This window comes from Brachycentrus maculatus, unplaced genomic scaffold, assembly GCF_059751285.1.
Source record: "Brachycentrus maculatus isolate JH-2025_06_01 unplaced genomic scaffold, ASM5975128v1 h1tg000118l, whole genome shotgun sequence".
Taxonomy (NCBI): domain Eukaryota; kingdom Metazoa; phylum Arthropoda; class Insecta; order Trichoptera; family Brachycentridae; genus Brachycentrus; species Brachycentrus maculatus.
The window spans coordinates 874,945-901,098 of NW_028280871.1; the positions used below are offsets into that span (position 1 = coordinate 874,945).

The following is a 26,154-nucleotide window of genomic DNA, read 5'->3' on the forward strand; positions in this document are numbered from 1 at the left end:
GTGTGTAATGCACATATGTACATACTATCTGAATGTATAGTAATAGAGGTATGCGAACTACATAATAAAACGTTCACACTATGTTACGAATGACGCGGTGATAATGGTGATGCGATAGCGACCACATGGGAGAACACATTGTCGTTTTATGTCTGCGAGCTGCGAGCTGCGAGGAACGTGGAAAATACTTTCCACTGCCATACTCGTTCGTATTCGTAAACATTTTTTCTCCATTGTTGCAGGTGTCCGTTCTCCCGCTCGGGTGAATTTCTGTGGACATCCGACTACAGTGAACGGCGTCTGCCGGTTGGTAAGTGATTACTATTGAGTAGGATGACTGGAGACTGATTGGACCTTTGTTAGGTCATCAGCTCGGCCAGGAGTCCGCACCTCCCCTACTCGCCAGTAAGGTCAGGAAGGATGAAGTATTCCCGATGGTAACAATATATCTAACATCTTTATCGTAACGTACAAATAGCGAATTCAAATTCAAATCATGTCAGTGGGATCTTTATCTTAATTTTAAGACTATTAGTTTACTAATCTCGCAAAGCTAAAATCTAAAATTTATCTACCAAATATAGCTTTTATATTGTGTTTCTGTGTATTTGATCTGCCTTCCACTTCACGGCTGTAGAAACCTTTTCTTCCACATTTTATGGCAATAAAAAAACAGGAAACCCTATCATCTCTCATTACTTTATTATCTTTTAACCGTGACCGCAACCGCTAAATATTTTTGTGCAACTCGTAAACACATTGTGACTGTTTTTATTTGACGGTATTTTTTTGCACTTAAAAACTCATCGTTCTTCGTCTGTCGTTTCGTATTGTACTTCTGATATAAGTATGTATTAATATATTCCAACAACTAAACGAACAACTAAAGATCGAGCAGTTAATGAAGCAAGTTTTCTAGGAAAACATGGGTTTTCAATTAGGCTAAACACTTCTTTTTAGGGTGTTCTTCCCAGAAACAAATTACAAATCTAAAAAAAATTACGACCCTTATTTTCAAATGAGGAAAAAATTTTAATACAGGATTTTGTGTTATAATAAATCAAAACGACTCTTGCGAAATATTTTTTTAATAAAAACATTGAAATTACTGATGATCAATACATGTTTCAACTACACGTTTATCAAAATATTTTTCAAAGCAGTTTTGTAAGTCTACATATTTTCATTAATCGTTTTGGCTGTCACTTTGTGGTAAAATCTGTCCATTTTTAGTGTATTTAAGTTTAAATAGTGGTATTTACTAAGTAAACTTATATTAAAAATCAGCATTTTATTTATATTACTCCTATATATAAATAAAATATCTATTAATTTCAATATATTACTCCTCAAACACTCATTAACAAAAATACATATTAGTAGTCTACAGTTACAGTTAGTATGTAACCCCGAGTGCCGCATTTTCTTTTACTTCTCCTGTACCTATTATCTCCCCTACATTCCATTTCCCAAATAGCAGTAATGTCCTCCATCCTAGGTTCCTACATCACTGTCATCTGCATCCTATCAAATGTATTCCGGAGCTCAGACTGATAACCGTGCCTTCATACAACCAACGATCGGGTTAACATCGCGTCGTTTTGACGCGGTGCCCTATGTACCCCTTGTGTACATAGGGGCATAGACACCGCGAAATAAGTGCGAATAGGGGAGTTTTTTTTTCTCATCATAACTTGGTTTTTCATCTTCAGAGGGCATTTAAAAAATGGTGCGAGGCTTGTATTCAACCCAAAAAGCGATATGTGATTACGCACATACATTTTTAGTTTATCGGCCGAGTCCTTATCGCTTACAGGTTCGGACTTCCGTGTGAAGTTCCCGTAGCCTCGCGCGTGTCCTCGCGGGGCTGCGCCGGCCGCGCCCCGTCCCCCGCCCCCGCCCCCGCCCTCGCGCGCCCTCCGCCCCACCCACCCCATAACCGGCCGCGTGAAAATATGCTAATGTGGCCTTTGCCCAATTTTCTCACTCGATTTAGACCCATGTTTAACGGCGAGCTGATCACAGTAATTGTACGATACGGTCAATACGACGAGTATATCATTATCAGGTTGAGTACATATTATTAGTAGATTTTTAAAATTTTATTTAAACTATACTCATTTTCACTTGGTACTTCTATTTCAACGCTCAAATTATAGAGAAGGTGTTCATTTTGCCAAATTTGCGTTAAATTTTAAAAATGACGAAGTTGAATCAACAATCAAGTATGGATTTTGAGTCTGAATTTTTATTATTTATCTATTACACATATTTATTATTTTGTGACAGATAAATATGTCTATAGACCTAAATAATCTATTATTTAACTAAACATGTCAGAACACTTCAAAGTTAAGAAGATGAGTTAAAATCGGTGAACAATACAATAATACGAGATTTAAAAAATTCACTTAAAAAATATGAGAATAGTTAAGTATATCAAATTACAAGTATACCATCCAATTTAATCTTACTTTTTATATTAGAAACATACTCGTATTTTGGTGATATTATTTAATAACATAGACCACATCCTTCAGGTGAAGATTAATATCGTGACAGTTTCTTTAGTATATCCTGTTTTTTTCATGATTGATGTAATTCTGTAGCGCCATATCGAAAACCATGGTTCTTGTCTTTCGGCTTGTTTTACAATACTTACTTTCTGTCCAAAAGTCGAACATGACGCGTCTTTCACCGCGAACCTTGGACTGGAAATCAATAAACTCTCGTGTATCGGTTTCGTTTCAAGCATGCCATCTCGTTACGTTAACAATAACGTGAATTACGTCATTACACAATCAACACGTAAATGCTTATTTATTATTGAAGTGTCTAATTCTAGCTGTTACTTTTTCGAATTCCCCGATTGGGATGCTATTCGTTATTTTCTCTCGGTTTATATTTCTTTCCAGCTTGAGTTATTGATGACATATTGTCAATAAGCTAGAAATACCTAAATAATTTTATCCACTAATAGCGTGATTAGCATTTGATGGATGAATTCGAAAACCGGATTTCTCCACAACAAGTCGTTACGTTTTTGAAACCGATCTCCCGACACTAAAATATTTAGTGCTCAAAGAACCGATGTGGTACTCTATACTCGTATCGAGTATAGGTGCTCATTTACAACTTTATTATGATCCTACGGTAGTACGAGTGACAAGGTGATCCCGGTTTACGAGTCTAGGACCGCGGCTTCTCCCGGATGATCTTGTAAAGTGTGCCATGGAGTCGGATAGCTTTATAATTGGAGAAAATGATATTTGTTCAAATCAAAAGGGAAACCGGGTCCCCCGCGGTGGCGGTGGCGGTGGCGGGTTGCGCCCGGTCAGCTGATTTGAGGTGAACAAACCTGTTTGCCTTGTATATTTATGTTCCCGTTCTCCCCGTCTCTCCCCGTCGAGGTCTTCGGCCTCCGTTCGGGGCGGCTCGCACGGACCGTCCGCAGCTAAAAGGGAGACACTCGATAAAAAGTAACGGGGCTTCTCGTTTCTTGATCCTTTTTTTAAGTAAATAGTTTGATGGCGGTGCCGCGTTGTTCCGGTTCTCGGCGCGACACCGATCGTTGCCAAAACTTCCCGAAGACCTGTTCCTGCAGGTCAGCGGCTGGTGATGGCGCTCGGCTCAGCGAGGAGCGCGCGGGGAGGGGCCGTGTCCACTGTCCGGTGATTATTTATTATGGAATTGAAATTTCTTTCGCACGTATGTATGCATGTATTTGCCAACTGGACGTAAAACGAAACATTGCACCCTCGAACCATTCATCCGCTATTATGGCAAAGAACCAACCTTTTCGTTTTATCACCATTGATCAAATTGACGTTATGGCAAAAAGTATTTACGCAGATATTTCAACTGAAACGATTTTTATATAAAAGCATACATAAACTTTCGTTTTCGGGTTTAAATGATCACATTATATGCTATGTAAAATTCACCATTACACTTTGTACCATACACTGTACAACAAACATTACCCATAATTTATAAACATATATCATATACTTGCGAGTAATTTACAACTCTTCAAAATTTGAGTATTATGATAAAATATGTTCCGACCAAAATCATATAGGTCAAGGTTTGTACCTAATACACCTGTTTGAAATTATTGGCCGAAATATGGTTTTGGAATGTATCAACCGCCTCGGAATCGAAAATCGTTTGGTGTCAAATTAGACCATACGGCGGATAATCCATCAATCGGACGTTTGGAGTGCTCAAAAGGCGAGTTGTTTGCCCGATGTGTGACCTCGCATCGCCATGCGCCATGGTGGAGAATGATTCGTCGTGGCGAGTCGTTCCGCCAAACAAACGCCCGTGTACCAAAAGATTGACCGTTCTTGTCCCTCTAAAGCCACGGTTGCGCGACATATCGAGTTTTTCCAGATGAAAAACAGGCTACCATCGCTTCAATAGTGAAGCACTGTTGTAGGGTGAGACTCGCTTGAAGCCATATAGTCAAGACCCCACAGTCGACTGTCGTTTACTATTGGGTTTATATATACAAATCCGCGTTTCCTCACCAGTAATGACGTTATAATCAGTTTGGAAACACCGCGATTGATTTTTTTTATGAAATGGAGGATGAAGTATCAGCTATTAAAACTTTACAACAGTAAACTATCCTAAAAAACAATTACCGTCCATCGGGGATTTAATCCAGAATAATAGTAAGTTAATTTATGTTAAATCCTCGGTAAAAAGCGACTCCTAAGTTGACTAATTTTCATCTAACGTGTACATATTGTGCACATCCACGGGATCCAGTACTGTACATCCGCGGGACTCTTGGCAGGATGAGGAGGGCCGAGACTGCTACGGAGTAGCTGTTCACATCTTACCGGGCAGCATTAGACTTTTATTATATTATCTCTAATACTGTCAGGTAAAGATGTCGTCAGCGCTCTATACCTTCATTCTGCACTTCATCACCGCTCACCAACTTCGCAGCATCGTCTTCCGAGCGGCGTCTCCTGAGGATTCTACACATTAACGAATACAAGGCGCGCTTATACGTATTCCCCGTGAAAGTGGTTAACGATTATTTCGATCATAACGAAAAACATGTTATGTTTTATGTCTTTGCACTGTTCCGTGTCTGTCTGCTGTGCTGGTCGGGGTTGTGGGCGTCTGTGTACCGGGCAGCGTCGGGTCAGAGTCGGATCTAGCTGACTAATTGAACTAAATACTAATCCCTTTCAATGCCTGCACCGGGTACTTCTAAGAATTTGGTGACGGATTTACAAACTTGTATTTATTTAGATTGGCAGTGACAGGTATATTGAAAGCTTTTAAATGTAAATTCGCAGTAAAATCGGGATATAATTTTATACTGTTTCACATTTTCAATAAATTTCGCAACATAGTTTTTAAAAAAATTGCTTTGCAAGAGCAGATCTCTCAGGAAGCCTTGATGCTTCTGAATCAGATCTGGGCATGCGGTGGGACTGCTTCCAATAACGAAATGTTTTTCGTTGTTTAAACTGTTGTTTAAAAATGCAACTCTGTTTGACACTCGTCTTAGATCTATCACTGTGCCATCAATTTTCTCGATTGTCACCATAGTGTTTATCATTTGGAGTAAAACGAGATTTTTTCATGTAATGTCTTAGAACTTTATTTCAAGTGTATCCAAATTTTTGTTCAGAAACGCTGGATTAAAATATTAATCCTTTTCTATTAGCACCTGAAGGGTAAGTCTAATAAGCAAATGTTCTGTAATATACGAAGCATTCAGGGACGGAGAAGAATAAGGTTTGTGTGTGACAACTTGGCATACCGTACTTAGACCTCGTTTAACGTAGCAACTTTATTAATCTCTCCTCGATGTAAGTAAACTTTGACCGTTGCCAATTAAAGCTTCCCGTCCGGCGTTTTACAAACCTATTTGGCAGTAATCAATAAATGTATTGTCAAAAACTGGTTTTATGTTATAATACATTTTTCTGTGGTTTGTAGCGTTTGACAATAATTATCAAACGCGTTATGTTTGTTTATACTTAGTCGGTTATTATTGTCGACTGTTTTGTTATTGACGTAATTTAGTAATACTTTATGTACGGTAAATGTAGATCAAGCAAGAATACGCGATGTACATCAATGTATTTTGTTATTGACGTAATTTAGTAATACTTTATGTACGGTAAATGTAGATCAAGCAAGAATACGCGATGTACATCAATGTATTTTGTTATTGACGTAATTTAGTAATACTTTATGTACGGTAAATGTAGATCAAGCAAGAATACGCGATGTACATCAATGTATTTTGTTATTGACGTAATTTAGTAATACTTTATGTACGGTAAATGTAGATCAAGCAAGAATACGCGATGTACATCAATGTATTTTGTTATTGACGTAATTTAGTAATACTTTATGTACGGTAAATGTAGATCAAGCAAGAATACGCGATGTACATCAATGTATTTTGTTATTGACGTAATTTAGTAATACTTTATGTACGGTAAATGTAGATCAAGCAAGAATACGCGATGTACATCAATGTATTTTGTTATTGACGTAATTTAGTAATACTTTATGTACGGTAAATGTAGATCAAGCAAGAATACGCGATGTACATCAATGTATTTTGTTATTGACGTAATTTAGTAATACTTTATGTACGGTAAATGTAGATCAAGCAAGAATACGCGATGTACATCAATGTATTTTGTTATTGACGTAATTTAGTAATACTTTATGTACGGTAAATGTAGATCAAGCAAGAATACGCGATGTACATCAATGTATTTTGTTATTGACGTAATTTAGTAATACTTTATGTACGGTAAATGTAGATCAAGCAAGAATACGCGATGTACATCAATGTATTTTGTTATTGACGTAATTTAGTAATACTTTATGTACGGTAAATGTAGATCTTGATCTACATTTACCGTACATAATACTTGCTTGCAAGAATACGCGATGTACATCAATGTATTTTGTTATTGACGTAATTTAGTAATACTTTATGTACGGTAAATGTAGATCAAGCAAGAATACGCGATGTACATTAATGTATTTTGTACGGTAAATGTAGATCAAGCAAGAATACGCGATGTACATCAATGTATTTTGTACGGTAAATGTAGATCAAGCAAGAATACGCGATGTACATCAATGTATTTTGTACGGTAAATGTAGATCAAGCAAGAATACGCGATGTACATCAATGTATTTTGTACGGTAAATGTAGATCAAGCAAGAATACGCGATGTACATCAATGTATTTTGATGGCACTTATATGTTGTAATAAAATTAATCGATAGTGTTAGTCTTCTCTTCTCGAAACCCTCATCCGCACCAGTGGTGCATAGGGTACAGCATCATATAAACGCAGTGTTATCTTAATCGTTAACACACGAAGGAAAGGTGCTCAGCCCTTCGCTTCAGGTAATATTGAATAAATATTTTTTCTTAGTGTTAGTACTCTTATGAAAATAATACAATTCGCTAAGATTCCATTGTGTTACATATAGATTAATGTTTTTAATAGGGAAATAATAACTTCACAACGGATAAAGCGGCTAATAGTTCCATCCTAATATCCTAACCGTCCCATCTGTCAAGGCGAAAGCGATGGTTATTTCTAAAACTATTCTCGAGCTAGTTGACAAATTCGTTAAACCAAATATCAGGTAAAAATGATACCAACCAACTTTCTCAAGGAGATCCTTTGGTAGCTTGTTTTCGTTTAGCAACAAGTGCTCGCCATCTCACAGTTTGGATTAGAGAATAGTAGACACATACTATTTTTAGTTTTTGGGTGACCGAATTTATAGCGGAGAGCATTCGCTAAAAAGTAATCGGCCGTGGGGTACATATTATGTATTCGAGTTACGTATTATGTAAGCGGTGCGGTAGCGCGAAGTGCGGGAGCTTAATGACGGCAATTAGTGCCCGCGTGCACGGAGTGCTCGGTGCTCCAGACGCGAGTAAAATCCGGTCATTCCGAAGATACGTATTGGTCGATGTGTATCCGTTTAAGAAACCCGTTCATTACGACAAATTCAATGGAAAGATAGAGTTTTCATCAAAGAATTAGAAATTAACCTAGGATAATTATCATTGACGACAGCCGGCAAACAAAAAACTAATACGAAATATTATTTTTTTTTTAAAAAAAAATATCTGGTGACCTTTTTTTTTAGTTCCTAGAATCTGAATCAATATAATAAACATTTTACAGACGCAGTCGAGACACTTTATTGCTCGGTAGACCCGTATATATTTTCAATATACTGTAACAATAATCAACTATGACGAGGAGCTCAACAAGCTGCCCTCCAGCGTGACGACCATCGCTCAGGAAGGCGTCCTGCCCAACACCTTGGCCATTGTCCAGCCCGTGGGATCAAGAGGAAGGCGTGATAATTTGTCGGCTCACCTTTTCCCCGCTCCAGACTCGACGGCCCGAGACCGATTGACGACGTTTTAATCCATTTATTTTTTGTATATCATTATCATCACCATTATTATCCATGTCTTTTTAAGCGCCCTTGAGGTATTATTTTACGAAAATGGCGCTATACAAATTATCCAAATTATTATTTTTATTACTATTATTGGAACAATATGTGTGTAATAATCGAAGCATTTATCAATTGATGGACAGTATCACTGCCAAATTCTTACGAATTCTCTCAATTAGGTGATAGTATCAGTAAATCGGTGAGCGAATGAAGCAGTAAGCCAGTGAACGGATCAGCGTTCGTGAACCAGATTCACTCAAAATTAGGATCCAGTTATCGAATTAGGTGAACGGATCATTAAGATCCGGTAGTTTGCGAACGACTTGTGTCTAGCGCTCGGTGCCGCGCTGTGCTGATAGAGAAATGAGCCGCCTTTCTTTTCTACCGAAAACGCGCATCTTCATAAAAATTCTATCCGTTAAACGTTTGGAAAGTTCCGGCCCCGGATATGTAGGTAGTAGGTACCTCCTGCATACCTCCGCCGTTTTGAAAATATTTAAATCTACCAGTCTTTATACGTTTTTAAATCGTATATTTTAAAAGAATTTCACCTCGACGCGGCACGCGCCGTGTCACCGATCTGATGGTGCGACATTCGTATTGTATAATTTAGGTAGACCCGCCGACTGCGCTTACCGAATTTCGACCGTATTATCAAGACGGAAGATGTAAATGTCCTTAAACAATTCGAGCAAACGGCATATTGAGTTTTTCACAGGAAAGGTTTAACGGGGTACCGAATACATATCACTACTTAGAAATGTTAAATAATTCAACCAAATAACAAACTTCTTTATTCTTTATTTCTAAGATGCAACGAACATATTCCCGAATAGCCTACACAGTTAAGTACATAGTACCTACCTACAAGCAAGGAATCGGAAAGGAATGTAGAGATTAGCAGGAGACGAATGGAAGTTTTCCCGATCCTCCGTTGAATGTTATTGTTACTTTTTGTGTCTTTTTAATCGCCAATTATTCTCTGCTGAAGAATTTGTTTCTCTGCCAAAACTCTTGGCTCTTAACTATTATATGCTGAAATTCAACGGAATTTATTTCCGGTGCGCTTACATTTAAACTTCGGTATTATAACACCGCGAGATAATCGATTGAATAGGGATGTTAACGTTTTATCGAAGTAGTGAATATAACATTAACATATTCGGTAAAAGAAAATAGAGTTTGTTCCTTTTTTTGTTACTTTACCTTCCAGACAATACGAATCGACAACTAGTTTAAAATTTTGGAATGTTATTAAAAACAAAAATAATGTACGATGCGTAGTCAAAGCGTTAATTTCCGTATGAATTCGATGTCCAGGGTAAATACAATACGTAGTGTAGATAACTTTAAGTTTACTTCTGGACTTTTATTTCTAACGACAGACATTTTCAAACCGGCCATCGATCAGTATTGTCAGGAAGTTAATGATACCGAAAAACAGCTTTTTACCGAACAAAGTAAAGTTATCCACACTACGTCATCTATTTATTTATTTAGATAATTTTCACCTGGTCACTTTAACAGAGGCGACAATATTCATTAGACGTTTGTTTACATATGGTATAGATTAGTAGGTAGGCAGTTCTAGTAAATATTCCCAGTTTATGGTTAAATGAGACAATTCGGGTGACATTTTATGCTGTAACTACGAAGAAAGATACGGCAATTTGTTATTCTGTCGCCGATATGTGTAACGTACAATGTACGGTGTGGAGTGGAGCACGAGTCCATAAGTCGCCCGCGTCCCGTGTCCCGTGTCCGGTGTCACGAGTTCACCAGAAAGTCTGGAATAAATTTTAATCTACTTATCATAACACACGTATATCTAACACACATCATTGCCTTTCATTTATTCGGACAAATGTAAAAATAGACATTGTTCTGAAATCCATTTGAATGTATCCACGCATCCATAATATTTTTTTATGCCTTTACTAGTTTGCGAGTGTAATATTATTGTCCCACACAAAATATCACGCGATGTCGCCCAGTGTTTTTACACTGTGTCGCGCGTTTTTATCTTGCTACCTTTTTATTTATTAAAAATTGGAATTTCAAAACTACTCGCAGTCCGATGTGGTGCGAGTAGAATAGGATTAATACGTTTTGGGTTATAATTGGCGTAAACATTTTTTAATTTAATAATTTTTTTTAAATAGTTTTTTAATTTTTTTAAAATGAATGTTAAACGTATGTAAAGTGATCACTTTAACCAGCCTATGACGGTCGTCAGCCACGTAAATGCCCAGACTTCCATATTTTTCTTCATCTTTGATGAGATGTCAAAAAAATAATATATAAACATTTTGACTGATTTTTATATTTTATTATACTCCGCATATGACCATGACCCCACAAGGTGGACCCCTAAAATTTTGAGATGGAGACCTCGGGAGAGTAAAAGAGGCGTCGGAAGACTTCAAAAAAGATGGTCCGACGACATAGCCACTGTGGGGGGTAGAAATTGGTTGCAAGTAGCAACAGACCGAAAAAAATGGAAGGATATGAAAGAGACAGAAGTCACAAAGAATAATAATCTATTTCTCCGTCTGGGATAAGATTTGTTGGTTCTTGAGAAAATGCAATAATTTGAAGGGAATAAGTTTGAACTTTTGTAATGTAAGTGCGGGTGATTCCCTACCCGCGCGCATACGGGTACGGGTATCTCCTGGTCGTATCGATTGGAGCGCGAGGTAGCGCTTACGCGGTGTATTATAATCTCCGTGTCGAGTCCATCTCTGGAGGGCCGGCCAGGGCGGCGCCCGGCGACAGGCTGGCGGGGGGCAGGGGGCCGCGCCCTGCTCCCCCCCGCCCCCGCCGCGCGGACACGCAGCCTGGAACTCCTCCAGTGACATCACCCCTCGATGTTACCGATTCGATTTTTCTTCAGCAGGGCGTGGTTCATATTTGGGGTTGCCAAATGTGTGTATCCTTCGGCTGGCTCGGCGTTTGGCCACGACTATCTCCGGATCGAATGCTAGCAAATTTCATCAAGCTAACATTTATGGAGTTACCACCCCTCTGACGGTCGCGGGCTACTTTATTTTTCCGCGTCAATACTAAGATTTTCACAAAAATATAAAGAAATGGTTTAGTTGTAAATTATATTGATTAAACTAATATGATTAACCCTAGATTACGCGAGACATTCGTAAAATTTACGACGGACATCCAAACTGTGGGAAACACCGAGACAACACATGTAAACAATGTAGTGACAACTAGTGTGTATCTTCAATTTTTAATGTTCTTATTTTATTTAAAGTTTTTGAAAAACATGTTGCACTTATTTTTTTTACGTTTTTGGTAAAATATGAGTTTTTCATATTGTCGTACATTTTACAATAAGTCCCGTGACCTAGGTTAAAGGGTCAGCGACTAGCCTCGTTATCCTTCTTACCTAGCTATATTTTGTAGCTGTAATACTCGCACAGACCTTGCTTGAAAACAACACAAAAAATAAAATCGATTCGACTCTCGCCAATTGCAAAATGAATTCGAGGAACTTTATTTTCTTGAGTTAGTATTTGTGTTGTATTTTTTAAAATGTCTTTCCCTATCCTAACTTTTCTACTTGCAAACATAGTTTCAAAAAAGAGGCTTTGTGGGCATTTTTTAAAAATGGATATAAGTTCTTCGCCGTCAGTTTTTCAATAAACACGGCGTAAAATTCGTTAAATTTTTCAGTGAGCATACGTGATACTTCACTTACATATCGCTCACTCCTTTCAAGAACGTCATATATCAAAAATCGTCAATTTTCAGTTGGGCATGTTTTCGGAATGCCCAAAAAATGAACTATATCCCAGCAAAACCGGCATATTTTAAACTTAATATTTACCCGCTACAGGGCAGAAAGTGTTGTTTTTGCATTTTGAAGAAAAGGTATTGTTTAATTATTTTTTTGAATATACTCAATATTTTTCAAATGGAGAAAAAACCTTCAGGTTTTACCTAAAAAGATCTGTTGCACAGTAAAAAGTTCAATAAGTGGCTTGATATTTATTTAAAATACATTGTATTATATTTTTAAACTTTAAAAACGTTCTCCTGAAAAATCAAGTTGTTTGATTTATGACGTTGTTGAAAGGAGTGAGCGATATGTGGTATTTCATCTACGCAAAAAATTTAAACTAAAATAACAACAAAAAATCTTTCAAATAAATTGTTTTTAACTTTATATGTGTTCTAGTTATCACACCCGATGGGGCCATTCTTAAAAAAAATCATTTAAAATTTATGTTACAAGCCACCAAGCCAATAAACTGAATAGCGAGCACATTTTGACAATTTAAAATATGTGAAGTCAGGAACGGCTGTCAGTTTAGTTTTTATGTTACATATTTTATTTGGAAATTTAACAGATCAGTAGGTAACAGCAAGTTATACACGTATATGTTGCAAGTATATATTACTAAACAAGTATTTGTATTGTTTCAATTACATAATTCTACATTTGTAAAAAAAATATACTTGGAGTAGGGATGGATGGGAGGGAGGAATAGGAGAAAGGGGAAAGATTTTGTCAACATTTGATCGCGGGCTCTGTATAACAAAATTCGTCCGAAAAAATCTCTGGAGTAAATTAATTGTAATTATAAGAATGTACCGACTTATCTTGATGGTGCGTCGATTCTCTTTACGCGGTAGAAAGGTACATACATATACAAATATGTATATATTCCGTATATGTATGTCTGTATATGCATTTGTGGACGTATCGCGAGGGGTGTGGAGGGGGTCGGGGCAGGGGTCTACGACATTTGACATTTGATCCCAGACAACCAACTGTAGCGTTCAATATCCAACCGCCGCGACACCTACTACCTACTCCACGCTACTTCATACTTCAGGGGTACCGAACAAACTCGACGGGCTCCGAAACAAAGTACATACTTCCAAAACACGTGGCCAGTAATAAATTGTATACCAACGAGGCATATACTTAACGTGACCATTTATTTTTTTTACTCAAAACGGCACATCTACCAATTTTTAAAATAGTATGTATTCAAGAAAACATGTATTTTTTCATAGTTTTTGTGTATTAATAAAATGAAAAGGAAGGTTGATAAAGAAAATACATGAATAAATAGTATAAATATGAAAAAAATTATGTTGTTCAGGCTATCTAAAAACGGGACGGGACGGACATTTATATAATATAAATCAAAAGACGAAACGATTCTTGCGATATTTTGTGACAACAGTTTAGCCTTGCGAATTCCAAATAAATGTATTTTGGTAAAATTTTGTGCTTCGATTTTTTGACACAGTTTTACTCTCTCAAGGTTAAAAAGCTGTCAAAAAATAAAATAAATTCCGCAGAATCGTAAATCGATTTTGATTATAATTCTAATTATAATAAATTATGTTTGGAATTCTACAAAGTAAATGCCAAATCAAATAATAAATATTATCTTTACCAGAAATATTTGTTTAAACCTGTATTAAATGCATACAATGAGGTCTTCTATATTTCTGGTTATAGTAATATATAATATATAAAACAAACTTAAAAAAATGTTTCACTGATTATATTTTCCGTTTAACGAGTAAATAAATATTTTTGTTAAAAAATAAACTACGGATGATGCATTATACATTTAATTCTAAATTCTTACCCAATAATACTCCTAAATAAATAATAATTTTAAAGGGGTTTCAATAATATTTACAACAAAAAATAAATATTCCTAAATTTAATATAAAATACCTACAAAATAGTTTTTTACCCAACGGGATAAATGTAATAACCTTTATACAGACATTAAATAAATTAAAACACAAATTAAAGACTTAAGTTTGGTTAATTACTTATATTTTAATTAATATTATAAAATATATATGTATTGTACAACGAATATTATGATAAAGCAGTATCTTGTTTTGTATTATTTTAATATCTATAATATTCATGATTTATTGTATTTTTGTTCTTATTTAACATTTCGTGAATCCCTCATTAAAAAAAAATGTTTTCGTAAATTACATGTATTTTTTTTTGATAATGAAATAAGTTTATAGTAAATGAAAATTATAATAATAATATGTAGTTAAGCGTAAAAGTAAAAAAAAGTTCATTGGTAAAGTCAATGTTATTCGATTTATGCGAAAAACACGCGTACGTAATCCACATTATTTAATTTATACATTTTAATGCTCGGAGATAAATAAATTAAACCTCGCTACTGAAAAGAAATTACTGCGAAAATCGTGCATGACAGTGTTATGTCTAAGTTGACGTGGAATAAACAATGATATCTGGAATATTTAACAAATAATAAGATTTCCGTTATCAAGTCCAGGGTTATAGCAGAAAAGGTCCGATTTTCCGTGTTTATCGCAAACATTACAATAATATGTAAATTAAGAACATTTATTCGTGACACTATCGTCTCCTACTGATACGTTATCAGTGAACGAAGCATTTCGTTTGTGTAACACACTGTGGCTGTCGCGATGTGGTGATAGCCCGGCACTATCTGCCGACTGCCGACCGGGTCGGAGGTCGGAGCATCGCGCATCGATAGTCAGGTTGTCGGGTCGCAGCACCAGCTAACGGCTCCCGATACTATTTTATTATTATTTGTGCCCACAATAATTGCCGCTATTCATCGCTTTCATTGCTGTATTAAAGATAAGTCTTATTTTTAGCTACCGCGTAATCTTGAGTGTTTCTCTACAGATAATTTAAATGGTTATGTTTATTTCAATACGAGATAGTGGAATAATTATCAAGAAAACACATTATTTTATTTAACTATAAATGTTAACAGCTTTTTCTGCTCCTTCTTGGACTTGAATAAAATGGTGAAACGTTGTCAGAGCTCATTTATTTATATTCACATTTAATATTTATTTATTTACCCGGCTGGTGCCTGTAAGTTGGATTACTTTATTTGAGTTATTATATTTTGTATAAAATATGGTATAGTTTGAATTTTCCACTATATTTTCCAGTATATTGTGTACGGTACCTACGTTTATAATAACCTCCTAATAACATGGAAGGCACTGTGACATCAACGGGCCGTGATGACAAATTGAACAAATACGTCAAAATGTTAATGAATTTTAATACTTTTAATACAATATAAGTACTTACTTACACTCAAGAGCTGGCTGTTTTAATCTACCTGGAAATCCACATCTGATACATATGAAAAATACATACTGTAGGGGTAGTTCGTCTTCCAGCATTTAGCCGGATAAACGTACATAATTTTACTGCTTGTAGCCTCGTTTAAACGTAAGGGTTACTTCTTACAAATATAAAATCGTATAGTTTTACTAACGTCTTTATTTTTATTTTTAAGAGAGTGATGATAGAATATGAGAAATGAAGTAATAATGCATATATTTACACAGTATTTCAATGTACACTGTTTGGTTTTAAACAAATATGTATACAAGTTAATCGCATTGTTATTACTAGCACAGTTTACAAATATTTTTCAATAAATAATTTTATCTCCTTACTAGTTGCGAAATGGAATTTTCATTCCTTTATTTTCTCTCTACTTACGCGTGGTATATTTATAAAATAAGATAAAAAAGTGTACATTCAATTAGATTATCGTGAATCTAATTTCAATAAAAAAATATAAACTTATTAAATAGATTAATTTTATTACTAGGAGGTTTACTCTCTCAATCTGTTTCGAATGGACTTGAAAGTCCTTAATAATAATACTACATACAAATACAAAAAAAATATGAATGCAAATATTTTTTATGCAAGCACAGTATATAGCATATAATGTAAGATAAACATTTATTGTAAATTAATTATTGAGCCCTCTCGTCGGAGAATTATATTTATATATTTTAATTTACTGAGAGGTAGCCATTATTTAATTTATTATTAGATTAAAACCAATATTTTTAGCTTTTCCACATTTTTATTTGACCAGCGACCGGGTTTCGTCGTTACCGACATCATCAGACCACCAGTCTGATGATGTCGGTAACGACGAAACCCGGTCGCTGGTCAAATAAAAAAGTGGAAAAGCTAAAAATATTGGTTTTAATCTAATAATAAATTAAAAATGCAATTCCATCACGAAGTGTCAGTGGATAATATAAATCTATTAAAAAGTAGCCATTATTTGGTTATTTCAGCAAGGGTGCCCAACCAGTCGATGTCAAAACATAATTTGGTCATTTCCAAAAGCTTTCGTGAATTTGGTAGTATAATGTTTGCGAATTTCCATTTTGTCATATGAGTACCTAATATAAAATCAAATTAAATATTTCAAAACGAGTTCAATGAACTCGATTAAAGCATGCACTTTGCAACAAGCGGTTGTTAAGGATGGAAAATTTCCAAATATATTTCAGTGACAAATACATATCTCATTGAATTTAACATTAAAATACAATATATTCGAATCAATAAATCAGTATTTTCTTTTTTTGCTTCCTTAAACATGACATTAAAAGTAAGCAAATATCTAATGATATTTTGCATTTAAAATAAATATTTTAAAGTTTGAAAAAGTAAAAATAATTACTGAAATATTTTTTTCTCATAATTTTAAAAGTCGATAGCGAGAAAATTAAGATTTAAAAATTATAACTCCCAAAATAAAAAAGGTAAATGACCCTTGTTTCATACAATTGTACATGAGTGTATATAAAAATATAAAATTCCATATGTAAATTATCAGGTATGGATTTAAATGCACATGAATTATCAACCACGTCATTTCATATATCTTAAATATGTTTCATTTGTCAGTGGTAGTTGTTTTCAGTTGAATGGCAATCCTCAATACACGAAGGTGTAATATGGCGGAGTGTACTAACGTTACATGTTAATATTACAATGTTTATTATGCGAGGTAGTGGACCCCTGGCGCTGGCGCTATCCTAACAAAAACATTTACATACCACTGAACGTATTATACCGATTAATTCCACATACAAAGTAAACCAATACCGACATATATTATAAGTTTATATTATGTATGTCAACACATCGATGCCTGACCGTGTAAACTTCTAAATTGTTATCAAATGTCGTCGTCTTCTTCAGGTTTCTCCAAGTGAGCTTAGGGTAGGCTCATCATTTCTCAATCAAACGGCATGTAACTGCATATATGTACGCTCATATGTATGCATCTGTGTTAGGTTTTATTTACCTGGAGACAGTATGTAGGTAGGTTGTTTGCGACGCGGAACTGCTTCCGCATTTCGAGACGTGGAACATTGATGATGTCCTCCGCAGTTCCACGGCGACTCGAAGCTCGAGGCGACAGGAATACAGGAATATCCGCACTCAGTCTTGTTTCAGGATGCACAAAAGGCTGAATGGTTTAGGGCTAAGGGCGTATTTATGTGTGTGTGTGTACATGTATGAAGCAGAGGAAGAACGAGAAAAACTTGGCATGATCAAGTATTTGAATTACCACCTTTTGTTATTACATTCTTCGGCCCTCCGAGCACAAGAGCTCAGTTTACTTTTTGGAGAAGCTCAGCGCAACTAAAATTATAAGATTGTATTTAGGAGAAATGTCTACACATTTCTATAAATTGAATATAATTTTATGAACTATATTAAATTAAATAAATGAAACTAACATAGGGTTCATTATGGACTCGCAGTCCATAATGTCCAGACTTGTGGACCAGTGAAATTTTGTCGGGGACCGCTGGCGCTGGTGTTCAGTATAATATTATTTATAATGAATACAAATATTTCTAGATTTGATCGAAGCAGAAAAAATGGAATATTAAATAGTCAGTAGAGAAATTGAGTGCTAAGAACTGGAGTCGGATAAAGTTCAATGTTTATTGTAAGCAGAAACCAAATACATAATATTATATTATTGTGTACTTACACAAATGTTCAAATTGTGCATGTGTGATGCGACAGCCGCGAGATGTGCCAAATTACTTTTCCTGTGAATAACCACCGCATTGTCTTACCCACCATTTGGGAAATTAAATATGATTTAAAAAGCTAATATTTTTCCGATGTTGGGCAATAAGTATTTACAATGAAAATATTTTAACAACAAACATTTTGAAAACCTATTTTATAAACTAAGATCATCCACCCCCGTCATTTATACAGTAAACCCCCTATAACGTTAACATTGATACCGCGTTATCGGTGGGATCGTTATAGAGGGGTAAACGATTTAAATTGTATTTTAATCTTAAATGACTCATTTCAGTCATTTGAAATGTAAAAATACATTAAAAACATTAACCCCTTATAACGTTCCCTCTGAAAACGCGATACCTATCTCAACGTTGTAGGGGGGTTTACTGTATTTACCAAATTGGTATTTACGATTTTTTTAAATAGTTTTTTGAAACAGTTCATAATAGTTTTTCAATAAAGAACGTGATAAATCAAATTTCAAATATAAAAAAAATTATATATATGTATTTGAAAAAAGACATGAATATGCAAATACATAGTATCTTTATTTACAGGAAAATATTTCAATAATAAAAATAATAATTTGGTCTGATCCAATTCATATTTCCAAATTTTGAAGTTTTTCGGCACGTAGCTTTTTCTAGGGGCATATTTAAAAATATTTTAGCACAATTAAAAAAAAAACAATAGGGTAAGTCTAATTTGTCGACTAAGGTAACAGACTGCTTATGTCAATTAGGGTCCCGGGTTCGAGTCCTTGAAGAGACAGTTATTTCTTCTAAGATATGATTGATTTTTCATGTTGTAATCATTTCCTCCATTATAAATTTATCGCAAAAATATGTTTGAAATGTGATAATGAATCTTTATCCAGGTAGACGCAGACGGAACGAGGTATCACCGTCAGCTCTATGCGCTATGCGATGTTTTCTAAATGAAGATTTCTCTACGTAAAAACCGCCTCAAAAAGTTAAGTACATAATTTGAATATGTTGAACGTCAGCTATGCGATTAATAGCTGGCTTTTTGATTTTGTGAGATCTGTGCACGCGAATAGTCAATAGTGAATACAAAATGTGGGGACATATTATTTCGCATGAACTTTCTCATTTCTCTTTTGAGTATCAACCGAGTTATGTTTATTCACGTACATATCTGTGTTTGAATCAAGAGGAGCCGATGTTGTTCTTGTATTGGAACTTATTTAAAAAATCAAATAATGAAACTCTGAAAATTGCTCCGATTCTTTTTTACAAGTATGCTATTAGGATCACGGTCCTTCCTGCTGGCGTAGGTAGAGAGGATGGAACGCCTCACTCGTATGTCCTGTCATACTCTTCTCGCTTCCTCTGCATCAATACATTTTTTCATACATGGACTCCAGTTACGACATTATTCAGGTTTTGATTGATATAGTCTTTTTAGGCCATTCATGTTCTATTCTTCCATTCATATTTGGGAAATATCCTCAAATATCCTGTAATATATGTATCCTCAAATATCCTGTCATCCGTTCACTCTTCGTGTCAATACCACCACAAACAATCTCAATCTTTTCAACTATCCCTAACTCAGCCTTACATTCCTTTTTAATGTATACTTTTTTTATTTCTTCCTTTGAAATAATATATTTTTACAATTTGATCTTTACGTGACATTTTAAACACAAACCTTAATTGACCAGTTTAGTTATCATTCTGACTATGAAATATTTGTACTGCCCTGGACTGATTAATATTACCCTGATCCGCGGAACTGATCACCTCGCACCTTGCCTTCATATACTCGTAATTAAGGATCGAGATGACACTGCATCGATACGTTGCTGTAACTCATGGCAGTATTGGGTGCAAATCTTCTTAAATAAGAATTAGAAGATGTACACCGTACACCAGTAAAGATTCTGAAGAAGCTTTCCTAGTTTGTATTTTAACAAATAGAAGTCAATGTAATTTTCGCTACAAAGTTATAATTTTATAGTTATAATGTTACCATTTGATGACACGGAGTGACGTATGTTGAAAAATATATATAATTCAAAATGGCGGCTAATGCAACGGGGTTGAAGTCTAGAAAATCTTGATTAAGGCTACTAATCAGACCCTCTTTTACAAAAGAAAACCTGCTGCATTTTATTAATGCAATTTCAAATAATGGCGTCAAAATGGATAAATTTAAAAGCCATTAAATATGAAATTAACCCAGGTTTCAACTACGTAGTGTGGATAGCTTTAAAATTATTATTCACTATTTTTTAACTTTAACTATCGACAAAACGGATTGACAGCCTGTTTGATTAATGTTAGTCATTAGAAATAGACGCCCAGTAGTTAAAACTAACATTCGTATGTAATCGATGCCCTGTTCTGTATATTATAATATATGTATACACATTGCGAGAAGCAAACAAAGTAAAGAGAAAAAAGAAGGGTTATTGTAAATTAAGAAATTTATTGTAAGTACTTATATATTTTTTAAAGGCACACAGTGCATAGTTCGTTTACTGCATAAGAAGTCAAGTCCTAATACTAGAAAGCGCGCTATCTACCTCACGAGCCATTCAAATCCATTCGAATATAAATCGATTATTAATTCACGAATATTTTTAACACAGTGTTTCGAAAAGATATCGATAAAATCTTGGCCATAAATGTTTATTTTAGTTGGCTGACACCGTTTGTATAAGTAGGTACCGACCAGTTACCCAAATAAATATATCCCCATATCATTTGGAACAAAAATGGAATACGACAGTTCTGATCGGATAAGCTTTTATTCCCAAACGATCGTATTTGTTAGATTGTATCAGCAATATAGGGGTTATTCTCGTAGCACTCTGTTTATTTCAATGCACAGAAACCAAGCAACGACATCTCAACATAGGTGAAGAAGAATATGGAAGTCTGGGCATTTACAGGGCTTACGACCGTCATAGGCTGGTTAAAAACCATTACATTTATAATTCACTTAGATAGTGCTGTTTTTCATCAGTAGATGTCACAAATCGTAGTGTAAATGGTCCATTAAACTGTAGTAAACGATTTATTTGAAAATTTCTCTCTTTGAAATTTTACTCTCAAAAAAGTTTAGGGTGAAAATAAATTGAAAAATCAATATTTACAACCAAAGTTTTTGTATTTAGTATTATTAAGAAATTATTTAAAAATTATTATGTTGATATGCGATTCGGCCGACACCAAAAAAAATTTTTTGTTCCTTAACTATATTAAAAACTTCAATATTCAGAATAATTCGTATCTGCGTCACTTATTTCGTGCAGAAAAGTATTACATTCTGCAAATCATAATGATGGGAAAAATAGAAGGACTGTGAGGAGCTGGCAGAGAGCGAACATCGTGGCTTCGCAACATCCGCGACTGGACCGGGATGGGAGGAGTGGAGTTGTTCCGGACGGCGCAGGACCGCCGAGCCTTTGTCATAGTGATCGCCAACGCAGGGGGACCTGACAAGCCACACGAAGAAGAAGAAAAACTTTGTCAAATTTGACAAAGATCCTTTTGCATTAAACCTTTAACATGTTTACGTTACATGCGTTTTGTAGGTGAATAGTTCTCCCCGTCCTGGAGTAGGTACATATTACAATAGGTTAGGGATGTAACAATATGTGTATGCTAGAGAGCAGTTGAGAGGTGTCCGGTGTTCACAGATTTGGTAGTAAAATGAGTTGCGACACGACGGTGAGGTGTAGCGTCGAGCGCCAGTCGCGCCGTCAGCCGGGATCAGATCTCCCGCAGGATTACGGTCGGGGTTAGGAACCACACGTGTTCACTTCTGTATTCACAAGATTAAGTACTCACCGATATTTACAACCAGCGACTGAATGCCAGATTAGCTGGAAGCTGACAGGCAACGTCTATTTGCCATTGCGCGAATAATTTTATACTTCGCGCCTCACTGTATTAACATTCAACATTTCCTAAATCAGGAGCTAATTTTTAAAAGTGCACCAACCCGTCTTTGAGATTTTTTTACTATTGTATTTTGATAATTATAATTATTGATATATTCTACTTCCGCGCTTATTGTAAACACTTCTTTTTGTGTAAAGCTGGTATCATGGTCGCGGGCTAGAGACTCGACTAGAGGACCGTCAACCACTCGTTGTGGACGATACGCGTATCGTGGTCAGTGGTCATGAACTAGAGGCTCGGTATTATCAACCCCTCGTGGGTGAAGCGGTTATCGTGGTCGTGCACTACAAGTTCGCTAACCACGTTTATAGACGCAACAATAGATTATAATTAATTTCCTTTATATAATAAATCATGACCTCTTAGGTTTCCAGTTTATTGGTTCATTTCTCGTTTTAATAAAATACAATTCTAGTACATATCTTAACGTTGATAATGTTGTCATTATATTATTCAAGCTTCCCGTTTGTTAGATATTTATTACTTGTTTTTTATCTCGACCCTTTTCCTTATCTCTCGATTTCATCAAAAATTATTATTTCTTCAGAAAAATAAAGTCCTCCATTCAGAATGGTATTCTGCATTCTGCGCTGATTTTATACTGCGGAACTTAATCGAATAACACATGAATCAGACAAATAATACGCAGTTTTATGTTTCAGGTCCCGTCACTATAAGAAGGGTTCATGGTTCCTACAGTTACATTTTTTTATTGGTAAATAATGAGTTATTTAAAATCTGTAAACTAGTAATTCTTAATAATTACCTATTAAAATTATTATAACCTGTAATTATTATGTATGTACTGTGTTTTATAGGAAATATCAAGCAATTATTCATTTTTGAAATGGCTAGTACAAAAATAGGTGTTTTTGTATGTGATTAACAATAAAAAACGGAAAAAATGTAATGAAAAAAAAGTAATTTTATTTTTATTTTTATAATATTAAAGAATTGTCTAAACGTGTCGAGAAAATTGATATTTTAAATTGACTTCATGAAAATACTCTATGAAATTTATGATAATGCAATAATTGGCATTAACTGGGTCAATCAAAAAAGGAGTTAGTCTGCAAATTTGAAGAAAAGAAAAACGAGTCGAGTATTGAATTTTTATGCTCTTTTTGTTTTGTACACCAAGTAATGGTAAAGGTAAGTTTATCAATGGAGTTTACAAAATATTTTTTGTAACGAAAAAATACACTAAAAACTATGCTCTGCCACGTGTGGATAAGGATAAAAAAGGAATGAAAATTATTTTATGTAAGTTCCCGCTGATGGTGCTGATTCGAGGATATTTCAGCGCCTGTACCGATATACACCTATCGGAACAGCCGCGAGCAGGCGCTGAAATATATGTAATGTCACAGATATGTAATGTGCCGGACAAATCGGAGTTAGAAGTGGATATGGAATAATTCATTAACATTTATATATTCTTCGGTGTGCCGTAACGTGTTGACTTCTGAACTAAGGTGCGGCGGATTGGCGACTGGCGGCGGAGGGGCGGGCGGTCGGTAACACGTCACTCGATGCGATGCAACGCTTCAGTACTGAAAAACAATCCCTCTCGTTTTAACCCCTTAGATGCTGGGTGCCATTTTATCGCCAACACTTAATGTCTCACGAATGCTGTTTAAACGATATATTGGGTTGCCATATATTGGGTTGATGCAAAAGTAATGACCGTTTTTTATGATCCCAGGTAAAAAATTTTTTTTTCATAAATTATGAATAAAATCTTCTTTTTTTATAATTCCATTGTATAAAGGATGCTTTCCCTCTACTTTCTATTCAGTTTTGGCCTGGCCAGAGTACAGTTATAACCCCTTGTATTTGTTCAAAATGTCGTTCGATAAAGTGAATTTACGTATTGTTTACTTTATGAATTCCGTAAAGACAATACCGCGAGTGTGGCAACCAAAAACATTTGTGAAGTGTATGGAGCAGATGTCATCAAAGTTCGACAGGTACGAAGATGGTTTGCAAAATTCCGATCTGGAGATTTTTCACTCATTGATAAACCACGTACCGGGCGGCCATTGAAGTCTGATGACGACGAATTAAAAGTCATAATTGACACCAATCCACGTCTAACCATCAGGGAGATTGTGTCAATGATGGGAGTCAACCAAACAATCGCATTAAGACATTTGAAGCGTATGGAAATGGTTTCGCGGTACGACGTTTGGATACCTCATAAATTGTCGGCTGCCAATTTATTGGATCGTGTTTCAACGCGCGTTGCTTTGAGTGCGAGACAAAAACATGAACCTTTTTTGCATCGTTTGGTGACGGGAGATGAGAAATGGGTCGTGTACAACAACGTGACAAGAAAAAGACATTGGACTATACCTGGACAAGCCCCATTAACAACTTCGAAAGCCGAAATCCATAAAAAAAGTTATACTTTGTGTTTGGTGGAATAATAAGGGTATTGTGTATTTTGAACTCTTAGAACACGATAAGACAAGTACAGCAGAACGATATTGTCAGCAATTATACAAATTGAACATGGTCCTTCAAAAGGATAGACCAGAATTGGTAAACAGAAAAGGGGCAGTGTTTCATCAGGACAACGCGCGACCACATGTGGCTATGATGACCCAACACAAGCTAAATGAGTTAAATTGGGATGTTATCAAGCATCCACTGTATTTTCCAGATCTTGCTCTTTCTGATTTTTATTTATTCCAATCACTGCGAAAAAATTTTAATGATGAAAAAAATTATTCTATAGAGCAGGTAAAAACATCCCTTACTTCATTTTTCGCATTAAAATCCGCGGAATTTTATACTACTAGTATTAATAAGTTGATAAAAAGATGAAAGAAGGTTAAAAGAACTGATGGAAATTATATAATTTATTAAATAAATAATACACAAGAAAAAAAAAATTAAAAAAAATATATGTAAAAAACGGTCAAAACTTTTGCATCAACCCAATAAAAACACTGCTTGTGTGCTGTACCGATATCAATTTAAGTCGCCATTATGTAGGAAACAACTTTATATTTGTAAGAATATAAACAAGTCTAATAAAAAAGTCACAATTCACTAAAAATTGTTTAATTTATTCCTAATTTTATGTCAAAGTAAATGTCTAAAACGATATCTTGCGTATACTAAATACAGACTTAAAATATGTCTACAATGACATAATTTTGTAATGTACTGAAAAATAATTATGTTCATTTTTTAACAGATTTTTTTTTTCTTTAAAAATAAACTTAAAATAGATGGAAGTGTGTATCAATATACACATTAATAAATTTTTATAAAAACATACAAGATTCAACCTTTTTTTTCGTGTATCGACACTTTTGAACTTTTTTTAGAGAAAATTGAAAAATCAATTGCCTCGTCTAAATGGTTAAATACTGCTGGTGGTCGATTACAATAGATAGTACTAAACTAAATTTACAATGTCTTAACTAAGCGATTAGAGAGAAGTTCATTCTCACTGTGAGTAAAAATGAATATAATTATGTAATATTCCTAGGGATATGATTTACATTTTACGTAATAATTCCCTTATTCCCCTAATAATACCTACTCATAGTAAGTAGGTACCCATATATTCTGTCTTCCCCGGTCTCGGCTTCTCTGCGCTGGGAAGCAATACGATCACCGCGTGTCAGCATGTGGGAAGTGCCACGAAGAATGATGTTGTATCGAGTGTTTCCTTTTGCCTAAGTGGTATGTGCTACTGGGGGGCTGCAGGTTTCAGGGACGGACCTGCGGGGCTTCCCGCCCACTAGGAGCATCCCCAATAAACCGTCGGAAACCGCGCATTATGAAATATTCCGATAAAAGCGTGTATGGGCACCGAAATCG

General features: G+C 35.2%; 1 protein-coding gene across 1 annotated transcript in view; it reads left to right on the plus strand.

The window, feature by feature from the left end:
• Positions 1-26,154, plus strand: part of LOC148309749 (uncharacterized) — a 74,704-nt gene that overhangs the window by 22,746 nt on the left and 25,804 nt on the right. The window contains exon 2 of the mRNA XM_088259594.1: positions 22,980-23,032. The gene's annotated coding sequence lies outside the window, so the exon portion shown is untranslated. The remainder of the gene's footprint in view (positions 1-22,979; positions 23,033-26,154) is intronic.